This window comes from Eutrema salsugineum, unplaced genomic scaffold (genome assembly GCF_000478725.1).
Source record: "Eutrema salsugineum unplaced genomic scaffold, Eutsalg1_0 scaffold_3, whole genome shotgun sequence".
NCBI lineage: Eukaryota > Viridiplantae > Streptophyta > Magnoliopsida > Brassicales > Brassicaceae > Eutrema > Eutrema salsugineum.
This window is the reverse complement of record NW_006256756.1, coordinates 5457190-5466345: the sequence shown is the minus strand read 5'-3', so window position 1 is coordinate 5466345 and position 9156 is coordinate 5457190. Positions and strand designations below refer to the sequence as shown.

The following is a 9156-nucleotide window of genomic DNA, read 5'->3' as shown; positions in this document are numbered from 1 at the left end:
TTCCCAATTTAATACTAAGTGATTATCTTCACATCTTTGCAGAACTTTACCAAGATTGGCTAAGCATTTTTCAAAAGAAGATCCATAGACAGAGAAATCGTCCATGAATACTTTCATGAAATCCTCAATAAAGTCTGTGAACATCGACATCATGCACCGCTGGAAGGTAGCAGGTGCATTACAAAATCCAAAAGGCATACGTCGGTAAGTGAACGTGCCATATGGACAGGTGAATGTCGTTTTTTCTTGATCCTCCGGGCGAATAAGAATTTGGAAAAATCCGGAGTATCCATCAAGGAAGCAATAGTAGGGATGATTAGCTAATCTTTCTAGCATTTGATCCATGAAGGGAAGTGGAAAATGATCTTTCCTAATTGCTGCGTTCAGTTTCCGGTAATCGATGCACATACGATGTCCAGTTACTGTTCTCTTGGCGATCATTTCATCTTTATCATTTTTAATGACAGTGACTCCTCCTTTCTTTGGAACAACATGAACTGGATAGGAAAAATTATTCCAGCTTCTAAAAGCTTCATAATCTCCTTCTTGACAACATCCATGAGATTAGGGTTCAGTCTCCTTTGACTTTCGATTGAGTTTTTAGCATTATCCTCAAGATTTATCTTGTGCATACAAAGATCTGGAGAGATTCCAGGTATCTCATCAAGTGAATATCCTAAGGCTTTTCTATGATTTCTCAGCTCAGTCAACAGCATTGTGGTTTCTTCTTCCGTCAAATCAGAGTTTATTTTGACAGGATAAGTAGAATTTGGTCTAAGAAAAGCGTACTTAAGTCCGACAGGAAGAAGTTTAAGCTCGACTTTAGGGGCTTTAAGCTCGCTCCAAGGATCATTAATTTCTGCAGTAGTGTCTTTAGGAGGTGTAGGAATGTTTGTTTGGTCCTTAAGGTCTAGATAGTTTAGAGGTTTTCTATAAGTTTCGGACTTATCAAGCATATGTGCGCACTCACTCGAAATTTCTTCAAGGAAATTGCGTTCATCTTTTGCGGGTGAAAGCGTGACACTTAAAGGGTCATCTAGAAGCAGATCTTCGGAGACTTCCTCAATAATTCCGTCTAAATCATCAACCCGACAAATTTTGCCATCCAAAGTTGGTTTATCGAAACTTTTGTTCATGTCAAATTGCATAACTAGGCCGGCTATATGAAGGTCGATTTTTCCTTCAGGAACATTGATTATGGCTCCGGCTGTAGATAAGGGGATCCTTAGGTTCTTTTTCTAGTTCTAGAACTACGAAATCGGTGGGGATGGAACATTTTTCGATTTCGACGGGAACATCAATTAAGATACCTACGGGTTGTCTAACAGAACGATCAGCTAGTACTAAAGAAATTTTAGTGGGCTTGAAAGTGTGATGTCCTAAACGTTTTGCTACTGAAAGAGGCATCATGTTTATGCTAGATCCTAAATCACAGAGAGCACGCTCAAATGCTACATCATTGATGGTGCATGAAAGTACAAAACTTCCAGGATAGTTTTTCTTTTCAGGGATTCGGCTTTGCAGGATAGAACTACATTCATGGGTTATCATCATAACGCCTTCTTCAAGAGTTAAAGAATTTGTTAGAATACCCTTCATGTATTTTCTTAAAGCAGGAATCATAGCACAAGCTTCTACGAAAGGTATTTCACATTTAACTGATCGATTAACTCTTTAAGCTTAGCTTTTTCTTTCTCTTTCTTAGGGGCTCTTAAGGCTCTAGGATATGGAGGTTTAGGTTTATAGACACGAGTTAGTGGAGGTGGAATCAGGTCTTCTCCAAGGATTTCCCGGGATGAATCTTCTCTTACTTCTTCTCCATCCTTTTCTCCTACCACTTCTTTTTCAACATCTTCATTTGTGATTCTTTCTTTTTCTTTCTCCTTTTCCTTACCCTTTTCCTCATGTTCGGAATCTTTAGGAAATTCAGGCTCTTTGTAAGCTAATCCCCTCCTAAGTGTGATAGCTTTCACATCATCGGAGGGATCGGCTTCACTTGAACTTTCGAAAGAATTTTCACTTAGCTCCTCTTCAGAATTTTCTAAGTTTTTAGAATTAGTTTTGATCATTATGCTAAGGAGGGTGGAAATTTTTTCATTGAAATCTTCTTGTATCGTTTTTAGTTCAGATCTAAGATCACTAATCTCTTGAGACCTAGATTTTTCAAGCTCTAAATTCTTTTTGTTTAGGTTTTCAGCTTCATAAGAGGGAAAACTAGGATAGGGAACATGATTAGATTGAATAGCCAAGATTGGTTTGGAAGGTGGTTTCCAGTTAAGCTTGGAAGACAGTTTCCCGCGGTCAGAAGGCTCGCGACCGCGGTGAAACATGTCTTGGCCGCGGTCAGAACAGCCACGACCGCGGTGAAAGCTTGCTTGGCCGCGGTCCAGATGAATGGACCCGCGGTGATCGGAAACAAATGGAAAATCTTGAATTTGATAGACTTCTGCAGTGTTAACCATCCTTTGATCATAAGAATCCATTGGGTTGTCCCAACCGTCAAAGTTACACGTATTGTGTGCCTTGTTTTGTTGTTGCAATCCAAGATGACTCATTATGTGACGGAGACACTTTATAACTTCCGAAATTTCTTCTTTCTTCTCAGGAAGTGCAGAATTACCAAAGGTTACTTGATTTTGGATGCTGTTTCCTAAATTTTTAATGAAAACGTGAGCAACTTCTACAGATCTAGTTGTGAAATCTCCATTACTTGCTATGTTGAAAGAGTGTCGTAACTCTGGAGTTATACCGCGATAAAAGATACCCAGTAGGTATTCTTCGGTATATCCATGGTGTGGACAATCTCTTTGGTATTCCCTAAATCTTTCCCAAGTTTCTAAAAGATCTTCATCTTCTTTTTGTTTATAAGTTCTTATCTTTTTCCTTAAGAGATTTGAACGATTTCTAGTGTAAAAACGATTTAGGAAAGCAGTTCTACACGCTGCCCACGTTTTTAGTGAAGCAGGTAGCAAAGATTTTAGCCATTTGCTGGCCTTATCTCTAAGAGAGAATGGGAAAAGACTACACTTGTGGTAATCCCCATTCGCTGTAATGGTTGCACATAATCCTTCGAACGTCTCGATATGGTCTATCGGGTTTTCGAATGAAGAACCAGAGAATTTATTTTGTTGAACTAAATGAAAATATGGGGTACCTTAATTTCGGTTTTGCCATCCTCAGGTAAGGCTGGTTGAATAGCTCTTCGATCTCCAAAGAATTTCTCGAGTGAATCGAAACTTCCAATCAGTTCATCATCATCTTCGTGTTTTGTCGATCAGATTAGCTCATTTTCATCATAAATCGGTTCTTCAAACTCATCATCAATCAGGTCATCATCGCTTGGATCGCCATCCACACGATATGGTGGATCACCAAGAGTTCTGGGAACATGTTCCCGGTCTCTCATCGCAGAGAAACCTGAAAAATTCAAAAGAAAAAGTAAAAATAAACAAGTGTTCTAATGAATTTAAGCTGGGATTCGCAACGAAACAAATCGAAGTCCCCGGCAACGGCGCCAAAAAAACTTGATGCGAGTTTGTAAACGGGGTTGGTTGTTTTTCGTTTTACTAAGCTTCAGGTTTTAAATTTATAACCCCTAAATGTCTGCAAGTGCACAGATGTGCACTGTAGTACTTAGGGTATCGATCCACAGAGACTTAGTTGTTTCAGTATGAATTCACTGCAACGCTTAAATCAGATTAGAACTAAACAGGTTTTGGTTTTGGTTTTGGGTTTTTCGTTGTCACTAAATCTAAACTAAAAAGCTAAACATGTAAAAGCAATTAAAAACGAAAGCAAATAAAAGCAAGTAAAAAGCGATTAGATCAAAGGCAAATTGAAAGCAAAGAAAATCGAATGAAAAGCAGAATGGAAATCTAAGGTTGTAAGCAATGAAAAACAAACGTTGGGGCTAAAGGGGTTTCGCAGGGATTCATGGACTAAGCTATGTCGATTTTAAACATATGATAAAGGTAATCAACTACGTATGTTCTAGAACTCGAGGCATGGAAGTATGAATAGCCTACTTTTGCACCACTAAACAACTATCTCTCGCAACCCTGATCAGTAGGTTTCCACTCTGATCCTGGAAGGGAGAAGATGCAATAGCAGAACAAGACTCATCAATATTCACAACTCAACTACAGGTAGGTTTCCACTCCTATAGAAGAATTGCTCGTTTCACCCTAGTTCAGACAATCAATGAAAACTTTCGCAACATATCATATCAGATCGGCTTCTAAGTGGCCAGCAAAGAATCACGCAGTAAGATTAAAGGCAAACGAAGAACATCTAGAAGATTAATAATCCTAAATCTATCGATTCATAAGCAAAGACACATGAAATTCCCTTTGAAAGATCCCTTTAAACCCAACTGGGTAACTACTCAAACATATTGTAAACAATCATCACAGAGTATTGAAAGTTGCAGGAAAATAAAGAAATGAAGGAAGAAAAACGAAGAACAGAGTTGCAGGTGGAGGCGCGATGATGCTCTCCAGCGGCGGCTCCTTCTTCGGGATCGACGGCGGCGGCCTCCTCTCTAGGGTTCCATGAAATCTCTCTCTCTTTCTATCTTATGTCGTCTCTTAGTTTCGGTCTCCCCTTCTTTAGGAATGACGTAAAGGGGGTATTTATAGCTTCTGGGGTGGTTGTGGACACTTAGGGCTTCAAAAATAACGAAAGGAATTGATCTGGGCTTTAATTAAGTCGTCGGGAAAGTGAACGACCAAGTTCCGCGGTCGCGGTGGCTCTACCCGCGGGAAAATGGGTGTTGGCCGCGGTCCCGGCTCGTGGTCCTCTTCTGGAACTGCATTTTCTGTCATTCTTGCATCGGGATTATCTGAAGATCTAACCGTTGGATTGTCTCCAAACCAAGTGCATTAGAAAGCTGGTTGGATCCTCTATGTTGTCTCAAATTTAGGGGGTGATCGGACGGTGAGAAGATCTTCATCGCTTGTCATACTTCTGACGGTGTGCACTTATCCAAAATTGCTCATTTGTTCCAAATTGGATATCTTATGCCCAAGTTTCCTGTAAATTTTTTTGAAACTCTAAAACATTGAAAACACTTTAAAAACATTGAAAACAGAGTTAAAACACCTGCATAAGACATTATTATGATCCATAAAAGTGGTCAAAATACGGTGTTATCACACTTCAAAACCACCTATCTTGACTGGTAAGTCTTCTAACATCTCAAGAGGTAGCCTCACTGATCTATCAGCTAGGACAAGAGAGTTTCTAGCAGGTTTGAACACTCTGTATCCAAGCTTTCTTGCTATAGAGAATGGCATTAAACTGATTGATGCTCCCAAGTCACAAAGACAGCCTGCAAACATCAATCGTCCTATAGCACAAGGGAGGGTAAAGCTCCCTGGATCAGACAGCTTCCTTGGGACTGAACTTCTCTGAATGATGGCACTACACTCATGGCTAAGCACCACCTTACCCTGTAGCTCTTTGGTTTTGTTAAAGATAGCATCTTTAGAAACTTTCCAAGCTTAGGCATCATCAGAAATGCTTCAATGAGAGGCATTGTAAGTGGTGTCTCACTAAGAGTCTTCTCAAAGAGTTCCCTTGCTTTATCTGCAATCTGCTTCTTGAATTTTCCTGGATATGGGAGCTTAGGTTGATAGGGAGGTGGTGGAACATAAGGCTTTTCTGGTTCTGATGGCTTTTCCACTTCTTTGTCCTTTCCTTTCTTTGATCTTTCAGCTTCTTGATCATCCTTTGGGGCTGCCTCTCCACCAATTTGATCATTGTCCTCAATGATCACATTGTTGTGCTCTATACCTGGTAGCTCTTTGCCACTTCTCAATGTAATGGTTTTAGCATACTCCTTTGGGTTTGGTTCAGGCTTACCAGGTAAGCCACCTTGGCTTCTTGAAGTGGATGCCTAATTCTGTTTTAGCTCCTTGATGTCTTGCTGCATAGATGCATACTGACTTGCAAAAAATTTTTGACCCGGAAGCAGCTGTTGTAGGATCCCAACCATATCTGGCCCATTCTGTTGCTGCTGGTGAACCGGTGCTGACTTAAACTGATGCTGAACCGGAGCCTGCTGCTGAAACTGTGGTGCACTGAACCCTGGTGGTGCTTTTGGCTGCTGCTGTGAACTGAAACTAGAACCCTGAGGTGGTTACTGATGCTGATTGTAACCCTGATTCTGAACAAACTGATTCTTAGGTTGAAAGGACCCTTGAAAGTTGTTCTTGGGAACAAAATTCTGTGGAGCTTGAGAGGTAGGGTAGACTTGATCTTGTGGGTTGGCTACATTGGGATTCCTGTAGGAGAGGTTCTGATTGGCATTGGCATAGTGATATCTTTGGAACCTCTGATTCCCAATATAGTTTAGCTTTTCTTGAGTAAGACCCTCTTCACTGATGCTCTCAAAGCATTGAGAAGGTTCCTCATATTCCCCTACAAAGTGTATTGGATTTTGAGTGGCCAATAACACCTTGTCCAGCTTGCTTTCAAGTGATTTAAAGTCCTTCTCATACCTTTGATCCCTGCTTGAACTCTCACTCCTAATGGCTCTATCAAAGTCTTCTCCATAAGTGTCATTGCTCATTGCTAGGTTCTCTTCCAGCTCTAAAGCAGCATGAATCTCCTTCCCCAGAAAAGTTTCCATTTGATGCAGTATCCAGTTGATTCCTTATCTTGGGAAGAGCCCCTCTATAAAGTGTGCTGAGAAGAGAAGCTTCACTAAACCTATGGTGTGGGCATTGGTTGGTGTAGCTCCTGAATCTCTCCCATGCTTCACCAAAACTCTCATTGCTATGTTGAGTGAAGCTGGAGATTTGGTTTCTCAGTTTTGCTGTTCTGGAAGTTGAGAAGAACTTAGACAGAAATGCCTGCTTGCATTGCTCCCAGGTTTGAATGGAGCCTCTTGAAAGATTCTTCTCCCATTGGTGTGCTTTATCACCAAGACTGAAGGGGAATAATCTGAGCTTGAAGCTGTCCTCAGATACTCCATTAATCTTTGTCAAGTCACAAACTTCATCAAACTGGTCCAAGTGTTCCAAAGGATCTTCCATTGGCAATCCATGGAACTTGGAGTTTTGGACCATATTCAGCAAAGATGTCTTGACTTCAAAATTGTTGTTCTGCACCGGTGGTGCTTGAATCCCTGCTCCATACTGATGAGCATTGGCCCTGTCATTTTCCCCAACAAACACAGGTGGAGGATCATGTCTCCTTTGAACTTGATGCTGAGGAATGTATTGAGCATGTTGCTCATTCCTATGAGCTTGCTGCTGATTCTGTTGAGCTTGCCTCTCATTCCTTTGTGCCATGTTTATATTGACAAAGGCTTGTTGCTCATTTCTGTCATCTTGAGCCTGATTCCTTTAAGCTCCACTACCATGCTGAGCCTGTTGCTCCTCTTGAGCCTGGTGCTCAATGTCAACCACGTGGTGCTCTCTCTGCCGTTCCATATCAGCTGCTCTATCTGTTTCCCTAGGACGTCCATCTCTTCTTCTTCTTGGCACTAAGAGATTGATGTTGTCGTTCAGGGTAAATGGTGGACCACAACTTCTTGACCTTGATATGGTGTTCATACACCTGAAAACAAAGACAGAACTTGCAAAGTGATCAGTAAAACAAAAGGAAAATACTTGATCTCAAGAACAGATCAAAGCTTAATGCTAAACAATCCACAATGTGGCAACGGCACTAATTGATAGACAAGACTTTTTATGGTCTTAGGGCTATCAATCCCCTTGTCAAAGTAGCACAAAAGAGGTTGTCAATCCAAGAATGTAGTGATAGACACTAAGCTATGTGATCAGTTTCTCAATTCAAGAGAACAAGTGAGGTTTTGATTAACTAATGACAACTAAAAACTTAAAACAAGATTAAAGACTAATTAAATGATCAACGAACTAAGCAAATGACAAGTGATGTGAATATGAGATGATGGAAGCATGAGATTCTAGACATGATAGTTGGCTAGGGTCTTTTGGTGCTAAACTAGAAATGCTAATGACAATGATGAGACATGATTCAAATGATTTAGAACTCTAATATAGATTAATCCTCTCATGAAGGCATTAACCTCTACACTAATCCATTTTCAAACCAAATAATCATTTGTGAAATATGAATCAATGAGCATTAAGAAACAGTTCTAAAAGATCATTTAAGCGAATAACAAGACATCATCATGCAGCAAATGCTTAAACCTCTAATACAGCTCTTTCAGGAATTTCATCGAACACTTTTGGTGCATGAAATTCCCAAAATCTAGATCTCAAGTGATGTGCAAGGATCTAGCCTAGAGAAAAGCTGTTTGGAGAGATGAATCAATGAATCTAGTCCTAAGCACTCCTAATCTAACACTTTAGCACTCTAACCTATACATCTAGAACCTCATTAAGGTGACTACTCACTAATCATACTAATCTCTCTTAAACCTTTGCAAGTTGAGAAGATTGGCATGATTAATGATGAGAAATGGAGATGGAGAAGATGGATAATGATGGATTTGCAGTTTTAAACACAAAGATCTCTGAATCTCTTTTGATTAAAACCCTTAAAAATTGATATTTCTCTTCTTAAGTGGAGTCTTTCACAAAAGAGGCAAAGAAACAAAGAGAATAAAGCTTAGTCCTTAGGGTAAAACCCTAAAAACTATATATAGGTCCTTAAACGAACCGGGTCAGCCCAAAACAAACCGGGTCCTGACCCGGATTGGATGGGTAAAATCTCGAGTGTGTGAGTTGGTCAGGGGCTTACCATCTCGCATGACCAAGTCACAGAGCCATAGAAACAGTCTTGTGAGCCTTAAGTCCTTCAGCCTCAGCCGCATAGCCATCTAGGTGTAAACCGCGAGTCTTTATGCGGTTCAGTTCTTTCCTCTCTTCAACTCGCACAACCAAGACGCATTCTGGGAAGAATATGTGTGCGAGTTGGTCCTCTTAAGTTCCAAGTCGCATGCCCAACTCGCAGAAGTCTGGAAAGGAGCTTCAGCGAGATAAAACCATGTAAGCCAAGCCGCATTCCTCTCTCGGTGTAAACCGCGAGTGTTTGTGCCATTCAGGCTCCTTTGCTTCCTAGCTCGCACAACCATGTTGCGCAGGACTTCAAGTATGTGTGCGAGATGGTCTACTTTATTCCCAAGTCGCAAGCCCAAGTCGGTGTAAACAGCGAGTGTTT

The 9156-nt window shown here is 40.7% G+C and overlaps 2 non-coding genes across 2 annotated transcripts; both read left to right on the top strand.

Moving 5' to 3' along the window:
- Positions 1–2784: 2784 nt before the first annotated feature.
- Positions 2785–2892, top strand: LOC112085871. Its single transcript, XR_002899156.1, has one exon. It is a non-coding gene; the product is annotated as a small nucleolar RNA R71 (small nucleolar RNA).
- A 3816-nt stretch (positions 2893–6708) lies between these two features.
- Positions 6709–6815, top strand: LOC112085538. The gene has a single exon (XR_002898841.1). It is a non-coding gene; the product is annotated as a small nucleolar RNA R71 (small nucleolar RNA).
- Positions 6816–9156: the final 2341 nt, after the last annotated feature.